This window comes from Pelobates fuscus, chromosome 5 (assembly GCF_036172605.1).
Source record: "Pelobates fuscus isolate aPelFus1 chromosome 5, aPelFus1.pri, whole genome shotgun sequence".
In the NCBI taxonomy this organism is placed as follows: Eukaryota; Metazoa; Chordata; class Amphibia; order Anura; family Pelobatidae; genus Pelobates; species Pelobates fuscus.
The window spans coordinates 264723181-264739920 of NC_086321.1; positions in this window are offsets into that span (position 1 = coordinate 264723181).

Below are 16740 nucleotides of genomic sequence, written 5' to 3' on the forward strand. Positions count from 1 at the left end.
GTTCTCATCAAGGCCTCACTTGCCTTCGTTTCATTTATAAATTCACATCCCTGGGTACCCAGGGGCTTGTCTCTTACTATGGACCAACGTTCAGGTCCCTCAGCTTACTCATGCTTACGTTACAGTACCTCTGGTACACACCTCTGGTACACACCTACCCATACGTTCTACACATACACACCTACCCATACATTTTTACACTTTGCACACCAGTGGCACGCCTCAGGCCCACTAGCATCTCCTTTTTCCTTAGGTTCTGGATCAAGCCTGTTTTCCTACAGAATCTATTGTATAGCCATATTGAAGTCTACCTGTGCTTTGTCCGAACAAACAGGTCTTATACTCAAGGTTAAGTATTTACATACGTACTTATACATCACTACGAGAGACAAGCCCCAGTAGTTTAGAGAACTGGCTCCTAGGGTTAGGTTCTGACCTTAGCAATTTAATTAATACCCGGTCCCGCGAGGTCTACACCCCCACCTCATACACGGAGGTTCGGCCCACGACCAAATCCTAGTTAGTCACCTCACTCGCCTTTCTTGTGGGCTATAACTAGGGCTTCCCAAGTCACGGCCACACGTTTTGACTCTCTTAATGGTCACCGAGAGGCCTACACCCTGCCACCACATGCATGTGGCCACAAAATCTCCTCAGGCCAAATCATAGGTAGAGCCTCTCTCTGCCACTTGGCACTAGCAGGGTGTCAGGATCAGGACAGGGATCCAACACGCAGAGTACAAACAGGAGAAGTTACGTATACCGGACCTTAGAATGGCCGGACTAACGTAAGGAGTAAGCAAAGAATGGTCTAGAGACAAGCCGAGGTCGAGGGAACGAGAGAGCAGGTAAACGAGAGACAAGCCGGGTCAAAAGGGTAACAGAGGTAAGCAGAGTAGAATAAACAAGCCGGATCAGAACCAAAGAGTCAAATAGAGGTAAGAGCGCTGAGTGACTAGACTAGCTAGAACCACGACAGGGCAATGAACCAATACACAAAACCTCATTATATACCCTGGTTCCAAATAGATGATCACGCCCCCGACGAGTCCTGATTCGAGCTCAGGACTGATTGACAGGTCGGAACGGCTAATCGTCATGACGTCGGCTACTAGAGCCGCGTCATAAAAGGAGGCGGATCAGAGGCGTCCGGCGTGTAAACGGCCGAAATGACCGCGAGGAACAAGCGAGTCAGTTCCTCTGAGAGGACGGAATTCTCAGTATCTCACCTCCTCTGAAGTAGAGACAACAGGTACCCTGACAGTACCCCCCTCTCAGAAACGCCCACCGGGCGGAAGGAACCGGGACGAGACGGAAACCGGGAATGAAAAGCCCTGCGGAGGCGAGGAGCATGCACCTCCTCCTGGACCACCCAAGACCTCTCCTCCGGACCATATCCTTTCCAGTCCACAAGATATTGTAACCTCCCCCGAGAAATTCGAGAATCGAGGATGGAGTTGATCTCATACTCATCCTGGCCCTCAACATGAACAGAGCGAGGGGAGGGTACAGCGGAGGAAAACCTGTTACAAACTAGAGGCTTCAACAAGGAAACATGAAAGGAGTTGGGGATGCGCAAGCCAGGTGGAAGAGCAAGGCGATACGCAACGGGATTAATTCGAGTCAGAACCTTGTAAGGACCAATGAAACGAGGCGCAAATTTCATAGAGGGAACCTTCAAGCGAATATTTCTGGTACTCAACCACACCCTATCCCCTGGAATAAAAACCGGAGCCGCCCTTCTACACTTGTCTGCGTGTCGTTTGAACAACGTGGAATTATGAAGGAGAATTTGTCGAGTCTGATCCCACAACTTCTTCAAATTGGCAACATGGACATCAACCGACGGTACTCCTTGGGAAGGGGAAACCGAGGGAAGAATAGGAGGATGAAAGCCATAGTTCATGAAGAAGGGGCTAGAACGAGTAGAATCACAAACGAGATTGTTGTGTGCAAACTCCGCCCAAGGAATCAGACCGACCCAATCGTCCTGGTGTTCGGAAACAAAACAACGCAAATATTGTTCAATCTTTTGGTTGGTGCGTTCAGCAGCTCCGTTAGACTGGGGATGATATGCAGTAGAGAAATTCAGTTTGATACCCAATTGAGAACAAAAGGACTTCCAAAAACGGGAAACAAATTGGGAACCTCTATCAGAGACAATTTCGGAAGGTATACCATGTAAACGAAAAATCTCTCTCGCGAATATCTCAGCCAATTCGGGAGAAGACGGAAGTTTAGGTAAGGGTACGAAATGAGCCATCTTAGTAAACCTGTCAACCACCGTGAGAATAACAGTCTGTTTTTTAGAAATAGGTAAATCGACAATGAAATCCATAGCCAGACAAGACCATGGTCTCTCGGGGATCTCCAAGGGGTGCAAGAGCCCACAAGGAAGCGTATGAGGTTGTTTAGTCTTCATACAGACCTCACATGCCCCGATGAAATCCTTAATATCCTTACGTAACGAAGGCCACCAGAAATCTTTAGAAATCAAGGAACACGTCTTGCGTATGCCAGGATGCCCAGCCACTTTGCTGTTGTGAAAGCATTGCAGCAGTTCCGGTTGAAGTTCAGGAGGAACGAAGTGCCGTGCCCCGGGAACCTGTCTGGGGGCCAGATGCTGCACTTTCATGATCTCGGCAAGCAACGGAGAGTGTATCCTGAGATTCGTGTTGGCGATAATATTGCACTTGGGAACTACAGATGACAAAACCGCCTCAGATATAGTAGAGGGTTCATGTTGGCGAGACAAAGCATCGGCCTTAGAGTTCTTAGAACCAGGTCTATAGGTGAGCACATAATTGAAATGAGTGAGAAATAAGGACCAACAAGCTTGCCTGACGGACAAGCGCTTGGCTTCCCCAATATAAGACAAGTTTTTGTGATCTGTTAGAATAGTAACAGGGTGCAAGGTCCCTTCCAATAAATGTCTCCACTCCTTTAAGGCCATAATAACCGCTAATAGTTCCCTGTCACCAATGTCATATCTGCTTTCAGGCCCAGACAATTTTTTGGAAAAAAACCCACATGGATGTAATGGTTTATCCACACCTAATCTTTGAGACAAGATAGCAACTATACCTGTCTCCGAGGCGTCTACTTCGAGTAGAAAAGGCAAAGACGTATCAGGGTGAACCAAAATCGGTGCTGAAGAAAAACGATCCTTGAGTGTTTTGAAAGCAACGAGAGCTTCAGTAGACCAAGTCTTAGTGTCAGCCCCTTGTCTAGTCATATTGGTAATAGGCGCAATAATAGACGAGTAACCTTTAATGAAGCGCCTATAATAATTAGAGAATCCAATAAACCTCTGAATGGCCTTGAGTCCCCTGGGCAAAGGCCAATCTAAAATAGACTGGAGTTTAACCGGATCCATCTTAAACCCGTCCCCAGAAATAACGTACCCAAGGAAGTTTATCTGAGACTGGTCAAAACTACACTTCTCCAATTTGCAGTACAATCCATGTTGTAGAAGTTTGCGCAATACCCTTCTGACTTGTCTGTGATGAGTCTCAATCTCACTAGAATGTATAAGTATATCATCCAGGTATACAATAACGCAATCATGTTGAAACTCCCTAAGAACCTCATTAATCAGGTCCTGAAATACTGCTGGTGCATTACAGAGACCAAAAGGCATTACCGTGTACTCATAGTGCCCGTAACGGGTATTGAAAGCTGTTTTCCATTCGTCTCCCTGTTGGATTCTCACCAAGTTATACGCCCCTCTGAGATCTAACTTGGTGAAAATTTTGGAGCCTTTTAAACGATCAAAGAGCTCAGTAATCAAAGGAATCGGATAGGCATTTCTAAGAGTTATTTTATTCAATCCCCGATAATCAATACAAGGCCTTAATGTACCATCTTTCTTATTCACAAAAAAGAACCCGGCCCCGGCAGGAGAGGAGGATCTCCTAATGAATCCCTTGTCCAGGTTCTCACGAATATACTCCTCTAAGACTAGGTTCTCCTTAGTAGATAAAGGATATACCGTGCCCCTCGGAGGCATGGTACCGGGCAAGAGTCTGATCTTGCAGTCAAAGGACCTGTGTGAAGGTAGAGTGTCAGCATTCTTCTTGTCAAAGACTGCCCTTAAATCCAGGTATAGGGGTGGTATTTGTAAGTCAGTAGGCTGGGTAGAATTAACCAGTGTGTCAGCTACGCAAACCGGTGAGACCTTCTGTTAGCACCTGTCTCGGCAACCCTGGCCCCAAGAGATTATTTCACCCAATTCCCAATCGATAATGGGGTTATGTTTCTTAAGCCAAGGATACCCTAAGACTATTGGAACAGAAGGAGATGAAATGAGCATAAGGGATATACCCTCCTCGTGTAGGATACCAACAGTTAAGTTAACAGGTAAGGTCTCATGAGAAATAACAGGTTCAGATAATGGTCTACCATCTATGGCCTCAACGGCCAAGGGTGTATCCCTTAGCTGGGATGGGATAGAGTGTTTAGTGACGAAGGTTCGGTCAATGAAGCTTTCAGCAGCTCCGGAGTCTATCAACGCCATGGTATTTAATACTCCCTTCTCCCAAACTAAAGAAACAGGTAGTAGAAGCCTATGATCTTTATAGTCATGTATAGAGGACAAGATAGAAACACCCAAGGCCTGTCCTCTAGAGGAACTTAGGTGCGAGCGTTTCCCGGGCGGTTAGGACAATTTAGGCGTAGGTGACCTCTTGCTCCACAATACATGCACAACCCCTCCCTTCTCCTGTACTGTCTCTCCTCTTCTGAGAGACAAGTATTGCCTATCTGCATAGGTTCTGGAAGCGCTAAAGTTGTAGATTCAGGACTTTGAAATGTGGGAGCTAGTCTAAAGGAAGGTCTACGGGTTCTATCTCAAGTGTTCTGTCTCTGTCTTAACCGTTCATCAATTCGTGAAATAAAAGAAATTAAATCTTCCAAATTTTCAGGGAGCTCTCTTGTGGCAACCTCATCTAGAATTTGGTCTGATAGTCCGTTTAGAAATACGTCCATGTAAGCCTGTTCATCCCACCTGACTTCTGCTGCCAGGGATCTGAACTCTAAGGCATAATCAACAAGGGTTTGGTTATGTTGTCTAAGACGTAACAGTAGTCTAGCAGCATTAACCTTTCTACCTGGAGGATCAAAAGTCCTTCTAAAAGCAGTAACAAAGGCATTATAATTATAGACTAACGGATTATCATTCTCCCACAAAGGGTTAGCCCATCTCAAAGCTTTATCAATGAGTAGTGTGATTATGAATCCAACTTTCGCCCTATCAGTAGGATAGGAGCGGGGTTGTAATTCGAAATGAATACCTATCTGGTTTAAAAAACCTCGACACGTATCCGGAGAACCACCATAATGTACAGGGGGAGTTATACAAGATGAAGCACCTACTGTGGCTACCTCTAGGCCTGAACTTACAGGAGAGATGGAAGCAGTACGCATCTCTTCTGATTGGTTACTAGAACGAGATAGTAAGGCTTGCAACGCTAGAGCCATCTGGTCCATTCTATGATCCATAGCCTCAAATCTAGAGTCAGGAGAACCGACCTGAGTGTTTGTACCTGCAGGATCCATGGCCCTGTCGTAATGTCAGGATCAGGACAGGGATCCAACACGCAGAAAACAAACAGGAGAAGTTACGTATACCGGACCTTAGAATGGCCGGATAACGTAAGGAGTAAGCAAAGAATGGTCTAGAGACAAGCCGAGGTCGAGGGAACGAGAGAGCAGGTAAACGAGAGACAAGCCGGGTCAAAAGGGTAACAGAGGTAAGCAGAGTAGAATAAACAAGCCGGATCAGAACCAAAGAGTCAAATAGAGGTAAGAGCGCTGAGTGACTAGACTAGCTAGAACCACGACAGGGCAATGAACCAATACACAAAACCTCATTATATACCCTGGTTCCAAATAGATGATCACGCCCCCGACGAGTCCTGATTCGAGCTCAGGACTGATTGACAGGTCGGAACAGCTAATCGTCATGACGTCGGCTACTAGAGCCGCGTCATAAAAGGAGGCGGATCAGAGGCGTCCGGCGTGTAAACGGCCGAAATGACCGCGAGGAACGAGCGAGTCAGTTCCTCTGAGAGGACGGAATTCTCAGTATCTCACCTCCTCTGAGGTATAGACAACAGGTACCCTGACACAGGGCCTCACCTGTCACTTTGTCTAGGTAAACTTTTCGCTTCGGCACTAGCTAGCAGGCCAGTTCTCCAAAGGTCTCACCCTCACCTCCTCTTCACTCTACTTATTCAAATCATTATTCTCTGTCAGATGTCTCAAAGGTCAATCACCAATCTACCATGAGGCAATAAAGCCAGGGTGCCAATCAGGCCTGGCTCTCCGGAAAAAAAACCTCACCCCTTTTACCCACAGGTCCCTGAGGTACTGGACCATTCCAAAAATCTCAGTGGAGCTCAGAAGCAGGGGTATCCCCTTTCCTGCCACGGCCAGAAAGGCAGAACTATATAGGCTCATGACCACTCAAACCAACATTCCCAGGCCAGGCTGTAGTTTACAAATCCTGCCAGCTCACACTTCGTATTCCACATGAGACACCCTGGCTGCTATACTCACCAACCTCCAAATAATCAATCACAGACTAGCAAAACTGGAATCCGCTATAGCCACACAAGGTGCCTTGTCTGGCTTGGCAAACCTTCCCCTGACGGTCTCAGCCAAACCCACTTCTTACATTTCCCCGGCTCACCCTGTCCCTGACTTCATCAGTAACGGCATTTCTAAGGGTAATAATGTCAACTCCATGGTCCTACTGCTAACCTCCCAAACCATGCACACTAGTATGACAGTCACTTCCACGGCTCACCACCCCCCCGACCCCACACACTAGTCAGGGTGCCGGTTGGAGTAACACGCAAGACAGTCACATCACATTTCTACGCAGGGTTCGGGTGTTCAGTGACTTTAACGGTGGAGTATGTAATCTCACGACATGTGGGGCACTGCACATCTGCTCCATTTGCTTCAGAACCCACTCCAAGTCCATTTGCCCAGCCCTTCTGTCTCCTAAGAAACGTCTAAACAAAGTCAACATTGACATACTGGAATACTATCTCCAGTCACATCCAGCTAGGCACCTGGTAGATTATCTGGTGACGGGTTTTTCACAGGGGTTTCACATGGGCCTTATCGCCATCCCCACAGGTACACTTGAATGCCCTAACCTTTTATCTGCTTCCACTGACCCACTCACGGTGGACCACCTTCTGTCTACAAAAATCACAGCCGGCTTTATGATCGGCCCGTTTCTATCTTCACCTTTCTCATCTTGGCGTACCAATCCCATCGGTATAGCTATTCACAAATACTAAAAAAAAAAAACGTTTAATTATTGATCTCTCCGCACCTCATTCCTCCTCCACTCCTAGTATCAACTCCCTCATTCCCGCCACGGAGTTCTCACTGCAATATGCTAAAATTGATGATGCCATGGAGGCCATCTTATTAGCTGGTAGTGGAGCTTGGTTGAGCAAAACTGATATAACTAATGTCTTCAAACTACTACCTATTTACCCCTCACTATGGCACTTACATGGTGTTAAATGGAGAAACATGTATTTTTTCGCCACCCGGCTCACTTTTGGCTCTAGGAGCAACCCCAGGTTATTTGATATCTTCGCAGAAACCCTCTGCTGGCTGCTCCTAAATATACTCAGGTGCCCCTCTGTAATCCACTACCTAGACAATTTTCTATTGATAGAACCAGGTTAAAAATCCCCTCACTTCATACACTCCACCACAGATTTTTTCACGACACTCGGGGTCCCCTTGTCACCGCCACCAAGCTCGTTTTCTTGGGCATAGTGTTCGACACCACTACCTTCCAAGCCAGTTTACCACCAGACAAGCTGTCCCACATTAAGAACTAGATTGTCCTGTTCCTGCGGAGGAGCCTCCAGTCCTTATTGGGGTCCCTTAACTTTGCTATGTGCATCATTCCACAGGGTAGATCTTTTGTCTCCAGGCTTCTCAACTTGCTCCACGGTGTGCCCGACTCATGCCCAATCGTTTTGGACGATCCGGCTAGGGCAGATTTACTCATGTGGAGTAGTTTTCTGGCTGATTGGAATGGTATCTCTTTGTTTATTTCAGAGCATTCACCTTCAATTCATACAGACGCAGCGGCACACACAGGGTTCACAGCAATCTACGGCAACAACTGGTTTAGGGACAACTGGCCCTCTGAGACGGATGCCATGCCGGCCTTTAGAGAAACATCTACTTTATTCGAGATCTACCCCATCGTAGTGGCCGCCCACACGTGGGGTCACCTTTGGACCGGCAAGGCAGTTAGATGCTTCTCCGACAACTCCGCAGCCTGCGACATCAATAACAAAGGTCGGTCCTCCTCCCTAGCGATTATGAGGCTGATTCGCAAGCTGACGTGGTTGGCAGCTACCTCTCAGTTCTTCCTAGTCTGTATCCACATTCCCGGTGTCTACAACACAGCAGCTGACGCTCTGTCACGCTCCCAATTTGATACCTTCTTCTAGGCACTCCCCACGGCCCACCACTTTCCATCTAGGATACCACCTTTCCACGAGCTAACCTGGGACTAAGCTCTCAATTGCACCTTGCACAAGTACGCACGTTTCACGCAGGGTCACGACTTTCTCTTAACATACGCCAGGGCTTACTATACTATACTTAACACTCACCTTTGTGGGCCCTCTTTTTACAGGCCTACTCGTACGTTGGTTTCGGCACACCTCAGCCAACTTTTGCTTCCCCTTTACATTTCATTACATATTAGATAAATTCCGAGCACAAATATATATATATGTATATTTGTGGGTTGTTGCTTTTTCAACCCCCCTTCTTTCAGACATAAGGTCTTGTAAGAAAGGATCTTATCTCTATCCAATGTTTACGCTAGCCACATTCCAGAGTTTGCTAATGAATAGAGGCACACAGAGAAAAAGCGGGTCTTTCTTTTTCTATTCTGTTACAAAATGGAGTCACCTATGTTTTAATGGTGATTTGCAGTATACATTTTTAATTTCTATCTTAACACAAAATGTCTGCCAGTGGAAATACCCTGACAACACAAACTGCTCATGAACATATAAAATATAACAGGCCACATAAGCACAAATACAATGCTACCAAGCTACTGCAGCATCTATAAATAACACAAGCAGAATATTGCAACATATAAACTCCTGTTTCAAACAACAGTACTGGTATGCCAAGGCACAGAACTTTTGGCACAGTACTACTAAAGGGTTGCCTATCCCTGGTCTAAGTATCATAGTATGCAAATACATACCTGCAAGAAAAGACCTGGGCAAAAGGTTAGCATTAAGCAGAGTTTAATAGGATTGTGGTTATGACAACATTTCGGCTCTCCTATTGAGTCTTTTTCAAGTCTCTCTAGAGTTTTGTCATTTCGACCCATGGAGCACATTTGGTTAGTCATGTGTTCTGTGCAGCCCCCTCTGTGTATCGACTACTCTTTATGTAAGTCAGTATAACAATATATAGCACACTTCATTCCACACTAGATTTAAAGTTCATAAAAAAGTTTTTATTAGCTAAAATTGGGTGATACAAAATATAATCATATCTTGCACAAGTTGGCCATAGTTACAATATACATTTTTTGCAGATTCTATTCTAACCTAAAAATAATTCATTATATATAGGAGAGGACACAAAGATCTTGCTGAGTATCTAACATTGCTTAATTTAAAGTAACACTATAGTTAGGAATACAAAGCTGTATTCCTAAAACTATCGTATCCCTCTGCCCCTCCTACCCACACCTGCAGTGATCAAAGGGTTACAAATGTTTTTGATTAAGTCTCTTAGTGCTGGCTCCATCACTGCCTCCTCCAATATTATCGCAATTGGGAACCTGATGCACTTGCCAAGTGTTAGGCCTTTCCCATAGGAAATCATTCTATCAATGCTTTCCCATGGGGATTTAGAAGATTCAGAAGATGCTGGACATGATATCCCACATCATTTCACTGAGTTAAACTCTGTGAAACAGCAGGAAGCACCTCTTGTGGCTTTTGGGGAGACATCCACTAGAAGCAGTCTTAACCCTGCAATGTAAACATTGCAGTTTCTCTGAAACTGCAATGTTTACATTGCAGGGCTAAGGGGACAAAGACACTGATAACAGCCCACTTCAATGAGATTAATTGCTCTGTGTGCCTATAGTTTCCCTTAAAGCAAGCAACTATATACACTCCAAGTGTGTAATCAATATTTTAGTTCTCCACAGGAGCTTTTATAAAGACAAAATCAATCAACTACATGCTAACCTTTTGCCAACCTCAGCACTGCTATGTCCTTCTCCTCTTCTGGATGATGATGATTATCTATGACTGATCATGATGACAATGTGCATGTGCATGTGACATCACAGAATGCTGTGGTATTAGAGGTGACTTCCAAGCCTTTGAAATATTAAAATATGTATATATTTTTTGAGCTTGGGACCGAGGTGGAATTACTGTAGGCACTGTAACAACTGCAGCTGCAATAGTGAGTACAGTGTTAATTTAATAGACCTGTTATCCATCTTTTTATAGCATATACACAAAACAAATCATATCTTAATTTGTTTGCAACCTGTAAATTATTAAAATAATCTTCAAATTGCATAATCCTTACCATTCAGTATTTACTGACATTTTAGAAGTGCTACCAATCTTTGATTATAGAACTATACATAAATAAGTAGTTTTTTTACATAACATTTTGCTGTTTTGGTGCTTTCTTCAAGTATCTGTAACAAGAGTTTACTTTAATGCTTTGTTCAGCAGATGCGGATAGAATACGCTCTAATATCTCAGTAGCATTTGTTTCAGGATAACTTAATTTTTATGCTTTCCCAAGCATAATCACTTATAATAAATTAAGTCTCAAACCACAATGACACTGGTAGAGCTTTTAGAGGTTATCCTGTGCATGCTTATTAGCTTGTTATGCATGAAAGTGCACTTTATGAAGTGTAATATAAAATGCAATCCCCATAAATTTGTTATTGTTTACACTATAATATAATCATATTCAAGTAAAAAAATAAAATGAAATGAAATAGTAGAGTCCATCTCATCTTACATATGAGAGCGGATAATGGCAGATAAATACACAAATAGAATGTTAATACATAGATTAAGAGATATAGTAATAGAAACAGACAGATAGACACTTAAATACAAAGAAGCAAACAACGCCCAAGGGAACACCAATGAGAAGACTAGCCACCCATATAAAAGAATGGACTTGGGGGGGGGGGAGGGAGGGGGGAAATACTGTTTATTTTGTAATTGTTACTGCTGGTAACATATTTTAATACCAGGAGGACCCTGAGGAAGTCCTTTGCGGATGAAACGCATAGGACCTGGTAACATAAGAGCTTATGCTTTTACTTTTAACCTTATTTTATTAAAGAAAACAAATTTCTACTCTTCAATCTTGAGTCTGGCTCCATCATCTGCGGAACAGGAGGAGCGGCTTTACCCCCCATCTACATCAGGGGAGGCACCCTTCGGCGATATATTCTCATCTTTCTTGTGAGTGATATTCCACATAGCGCATTTATACCTATTTTACAGTGTTACACTATTATTTGTTTTTCAACTTATATTGAAGATCTGCAGCTGTTTCCTCTTGTCTTCTTGTATACACACAATATTTAAAGGGATTATTGCTGGGATATCCCTAGATGAAGCTGTTATCACTATCCACTGAGATAAGTGGGTTTTTTCACTTTCCTATTATACTTAGGGTTCAAGTGATTGCTTTTTTTGTATATATACTTAAATAGAAAGGTTGAAATTAAGATTCATATATCTGTCTTCAAAGAGTTTATTTACTTAACAGTTGAAAAAGGAGTTGCAACTTTTTGATCAAAATAGTCAAGTTCACATTTTTTAAGCTACTTTTATATCTATATAAGACCACATGTTGTAGATATTTGAAAATCTAGGTTGTGTTTATTTTTATTTTTAAAATGTGTTGTTATTAGCTAATACTGACTACAGATTTTATATGGATTTTGATGCAAATGAATAGCATGCCTTTCAACTGTCCATCAAACTGCCAGACCCTCAATCTAGATATTCTGAAAATTATATTTAACACAATTATCTCACTAAGAAAATAAAGAGGCAGTGTCAACAAGCTATGGGACCCTGATCCATGAATTTACCAATCATATGTGCTGGATGTGTGAATTTAAGTGAATATTATATCATATGGGGTTATGTTGACACCCGATTTGATATATTTTTGCTGTCTTTGACCTTTGCATATTATTTGGGGTTGGGTGTTTCAGCACATTATTCATTAATATATGTATCCATTCATTAAGTTTTATATTTAGCAATATGATATATAATTAATTTAGAATTACACATACAAGAATATGGCAAAATGTGGGCAAACTAAAAATTGGATCTTCTGTGTCATTTAAAACATGAGTTGGTATTGGAACAGTCATCCCTATGGCCTTTCATAAATTGCTATATTTATATTTATGTAATACTTGGGGATGATTTGTGAATATTACAGTTGAGAGATTAATTGACGTAGATATGGTATACTATGGTATGATTTTGTAAATTAAGACAACCACAATATTATTCAAGATTTAATGGAAGGAACTTATAATAATAAGTTAAGGGATACTGATATACCTTTGTACCAGAAGTATACATATTTTTCCTTAACTGTACATGAAGAACAATATTACTTTCCTTTCATGCATAACACCTATAAAGATTCTTTATGATTCTCATTTATAATTTTGCATATATTTGATTTGTATATAATGTTGCTCAAATGGATTCCCACTTGTAATGGACCATGAAATGAAAACTTAATTATGTACATTTTATAAAACTGCCTTAATAATGTCTTCACAATTATAATCTTGTAATACTGCCTTGTTGATGTTAAATTAAAAGTCAACATAAGCTTTAATTAAACAGATTCTTTACTATGTTCATTTCCTGAAACAAACAAATCGATGCTTCAATGAACTTTCTGCAAGCTATAAATTAATTAATGGTGACCAAATCATCAACAGATTAAAACCAATAATTATAATTAAAATGCATTTATTATACTATTTAATATCTACCTCACTGTTTATGTGCTGTATACTGTTTAAGAAGATATAAAAAACAAAAGTAAAAAAAAAAAATTAAGATCACAACATTTTAGATTGTGCAGAATATGTAGCAACTTTATTGGTCATTATTGCAATCTTTCTTGCATTGTTAAAATGTGTGTAGTCTAAACATCAAAAATATATGGCATGTTATACATTAGGACATAGTGTGTGTGTGTGTGTGTGTGTGTGTGTGTGTGTGTGCATATACACTATATGGACAAAAGTATTGGGACACACCTTTTAATTATTGAATTCAGGTTTTAAGAAGACCCATTGCTACAGGTGTATAACATCATGTGCCTATACATGTAGTCTGCATTTACAAACATTTGTGAAAAAAATGGTTGTTTTGAAGAGTTCAGAGAATTCAAGGATGGCTTTGTGATAGAATGCCACCTTTGTAGTTAAGTCTTTACATTAAGTCAGTTCATGATATGTCATCTCTGCTAGATATTACACTGTACAATGTAAGTGATATTATTGGAAAGTGGAAACATTAAGGAACAACAGCAACTCACAAATCGGAAGACCACGTAAAGTTACAGAGCGGGGTCACAAAGTGCTGAGGCGCATGGTACATAAAAGTCATCAACACTCTGCTGATTCCATAGCTGAAGAGTTCCAAACTTCAAATTAATATAAGCACAAAAACTGTGCGGTGGGAGCTTTATCCAAGAGGTTTCATGACCAAGCAGCTACATGCAAGCCTCACATAACCAAGTACAATGCCAAGTGGCAGATCCACCACTGGATAATGAAAATGTTCTGTGGATTGATAAATTATGCTTCTCTCTTTGGCAGCCTGATGGGTGAGTTTGCGGATGCCAGTTGTCCATTACCTGTCTGACTGCATTGTGCCAACTATAACGTTTGGTGCAAGATAATAGTATGTGTCTTTTTTCAGGGGTTTGGCTAGCATCCAGTAAAGGGTATTTTTTTTATTTTTTTTTTAAGTTCATTTGTTATTATAATTTTGCAAGTTTGACAAATATTAAACACTATTAAACATTTAAATTCAACATCATTTTTCATGTCACAACAAACCGGATCAATATATCAAAATATTACAAGGAATCTCCATGTATTTAATTTCTGTAGCGGTACTTACCCTATCCGGGGGCCGGACGCGGTCCTCTCTTCAAGCCGCGCGCGGTCCTGCGGCTGCACGAGCCGCGCGCGGCTCGTCCGACTGTTCAGACAGGAAGGCGGGCAGTGACCGCGAGAAGCGGTCACGTGTCCCGCCTGCAGCTAAGAGCGCGCCGCGAATCTCGGGCGCGCTCTTAAAGAGACAGTGGGAGCCTAAATTGCAAAAAGGCTCCCATTGGCTCCTGTCATGCCAATCACCCCATACACTTACCTGTTGGGGGAGTGGAAGTGACAGGAGCCAATCATATTAGTTTGAAGGCTACTTATACTTACCCTTTTCCCTTAGTTCCTTGCCCTATCGTGGTTTCTGCTACAGTTCCCTTTAGTGCTTGTTGTGTTCAGTTGTGTTTCTCCGTATTTGACCTTGGCTTTGTATTCTGACTTCGTTTTCGCTTTATCCTATTCTGTACTGTTTGCCGGCTTGCTGATTCCTGTGTACCAGTCCCCGGCTAGTTTTCGTTTACGCTGTCTCTTTGTGCCCTTGACCTCGGATCGTTCCTGACTCTGTCTTATCCTATTACGTCGAGTCCGGCCACTCTAAGGTCCGGTAGACGTATCTCTCCTCTGTACTGTCTTCTGTTAGGCTGGATCCTGCGTGTAGGGGTATATACTCGTTACATTACGATAGGGCCATGGACCCCGCAGATTTAGCTCAACAGATGGCGACCCATGAGGCTAGATTTGTAGAGCAGGATCACCGTATGGATCAAATAGCTCAGGCTCTCCAGACGCTCTTAGCTAGAACCATTCCAGCAACCGCACCTAACCCTCCTGCACCCCTGCTTCCTGAAGTATCGACTATGCCTAACGCTACAGCACATTTAACGCCTCCTCCTAGGTATGGAGGGGATTCTAAGACATGCAGAGGGTTCATTAACCAAATAGAGTTTCATTTCGAAATGTATCCACGTTCATTTCCCACAGAGAGGTCTAAAGTTGGGTTCTTTATGCACCAACTTACCGACAAAGCACTTGAATGGGCAAACCCTATTTGGGAGGCTAATGGACCTATGGTGCATAACTTTCACAGTTTCCTAACAGCTTTTCGCAGAACTTTTGATACTATGAAAAGGTCTAAGAATGCCGCTAGAGCATTAATGAGGGTTAAACAGGGTTCTAGGTCTGTGGCTGATTACGCTATACAGTTTCGTACCCTTGCCTCACAGGTCGATTGGACCAATAATGGGTTAACTACGGCCTTCATGGAAGGTTTATCAGACTCTATATTGGATGAGGTAGCAGCTAAGGAGCTTCCTATTGCCTTAGAGGACCTTATTGACTACCTCATCGATATAGATAATAGGATTCGTGACAGGCTCTATACTAAGAACAGGAATAGACGTTTTGTTACACCTATTCAACCCAGAGTTAATATACCGGAGAGTGTTAAAGTATCTGAAGAGGAACCTATGCAATTAGGGGTTGCCAAACTCTCAGATACTGAGAAATTACATAGGAGAAGGGAGGGACTCTGCCTATATTGTGGTAAGAGAGACCATATGGTAAAGGAGTGTCCTCTGCTCCCGGAAAACTCTCGCACCTAAGACCTTATAGGGGACTGGCCTTGGGTGTGATTTCTAAGTCTCCTACATTGCCTCCTAACCGACTGCTTCTCCCTGTTTCTTTACATATGGGAGAGAGTTGTATAGTTGAAAACATAGACGCCCTGGTTGATTCTGGGGCAGCCGAGAACTTTATAGACTCTGGTTTTGTAAAGAGAAACAATATTCCCATCAGAGAGAAGGAGATACCCTTGGCCGTTGAGGCCATAGATGGTAGACCATTGATATCTCCTGTTGTTACTCACGAGACTACACCGCTACACATGTACACAGGGGTTCTACACTATGAAACCATTCGGTTCCAGGTCATCACCTCTCCCTCTTCACAGTTGGTGTTAGGGTATCCATGGTTACGTGCCCACAATCCCATTTTTGACTGGGAGACAGGGCAGATAAAATCATGGAGTGAAGCCTGCCATGAGTCATGTACTATTGAAGTCACGCCTGTGAATTCTATTAACGTTCCTACTGTTCCTCCTTTATCTACGACAATACCCTCTCAGTATTTAACTTTAAAGACTGTCTTTGATAAAAGAGAGGCTGACAAATTACCGCCTCACAGACCCTACGATTGTGCTATTGATTTGTTGCCTGGTACTATACCTCCTAAGGGCAGGGTGTACCCCCTATCGGTTCAAGAAAACCGTGTCATGGAGGAGTACATTAAAGAGTCATTAGACAAGGGATTTATTAGAAGATCCTCTTCTCCGGCTGGAGCGGGGTTCTTCTTTGTATCAAAGAAAGAAGGTGATTTAAGACCTTGCATTGATTATAGAGGTCTTAACAAGATCACCATCAAAAATGCTTACCCTATACCTCTAATAACAGAATTGTTTGACAGGCTCAAACATGCTACGGTATTCACCAAATTAGATCTTAGAGGAGCATACAATTTGA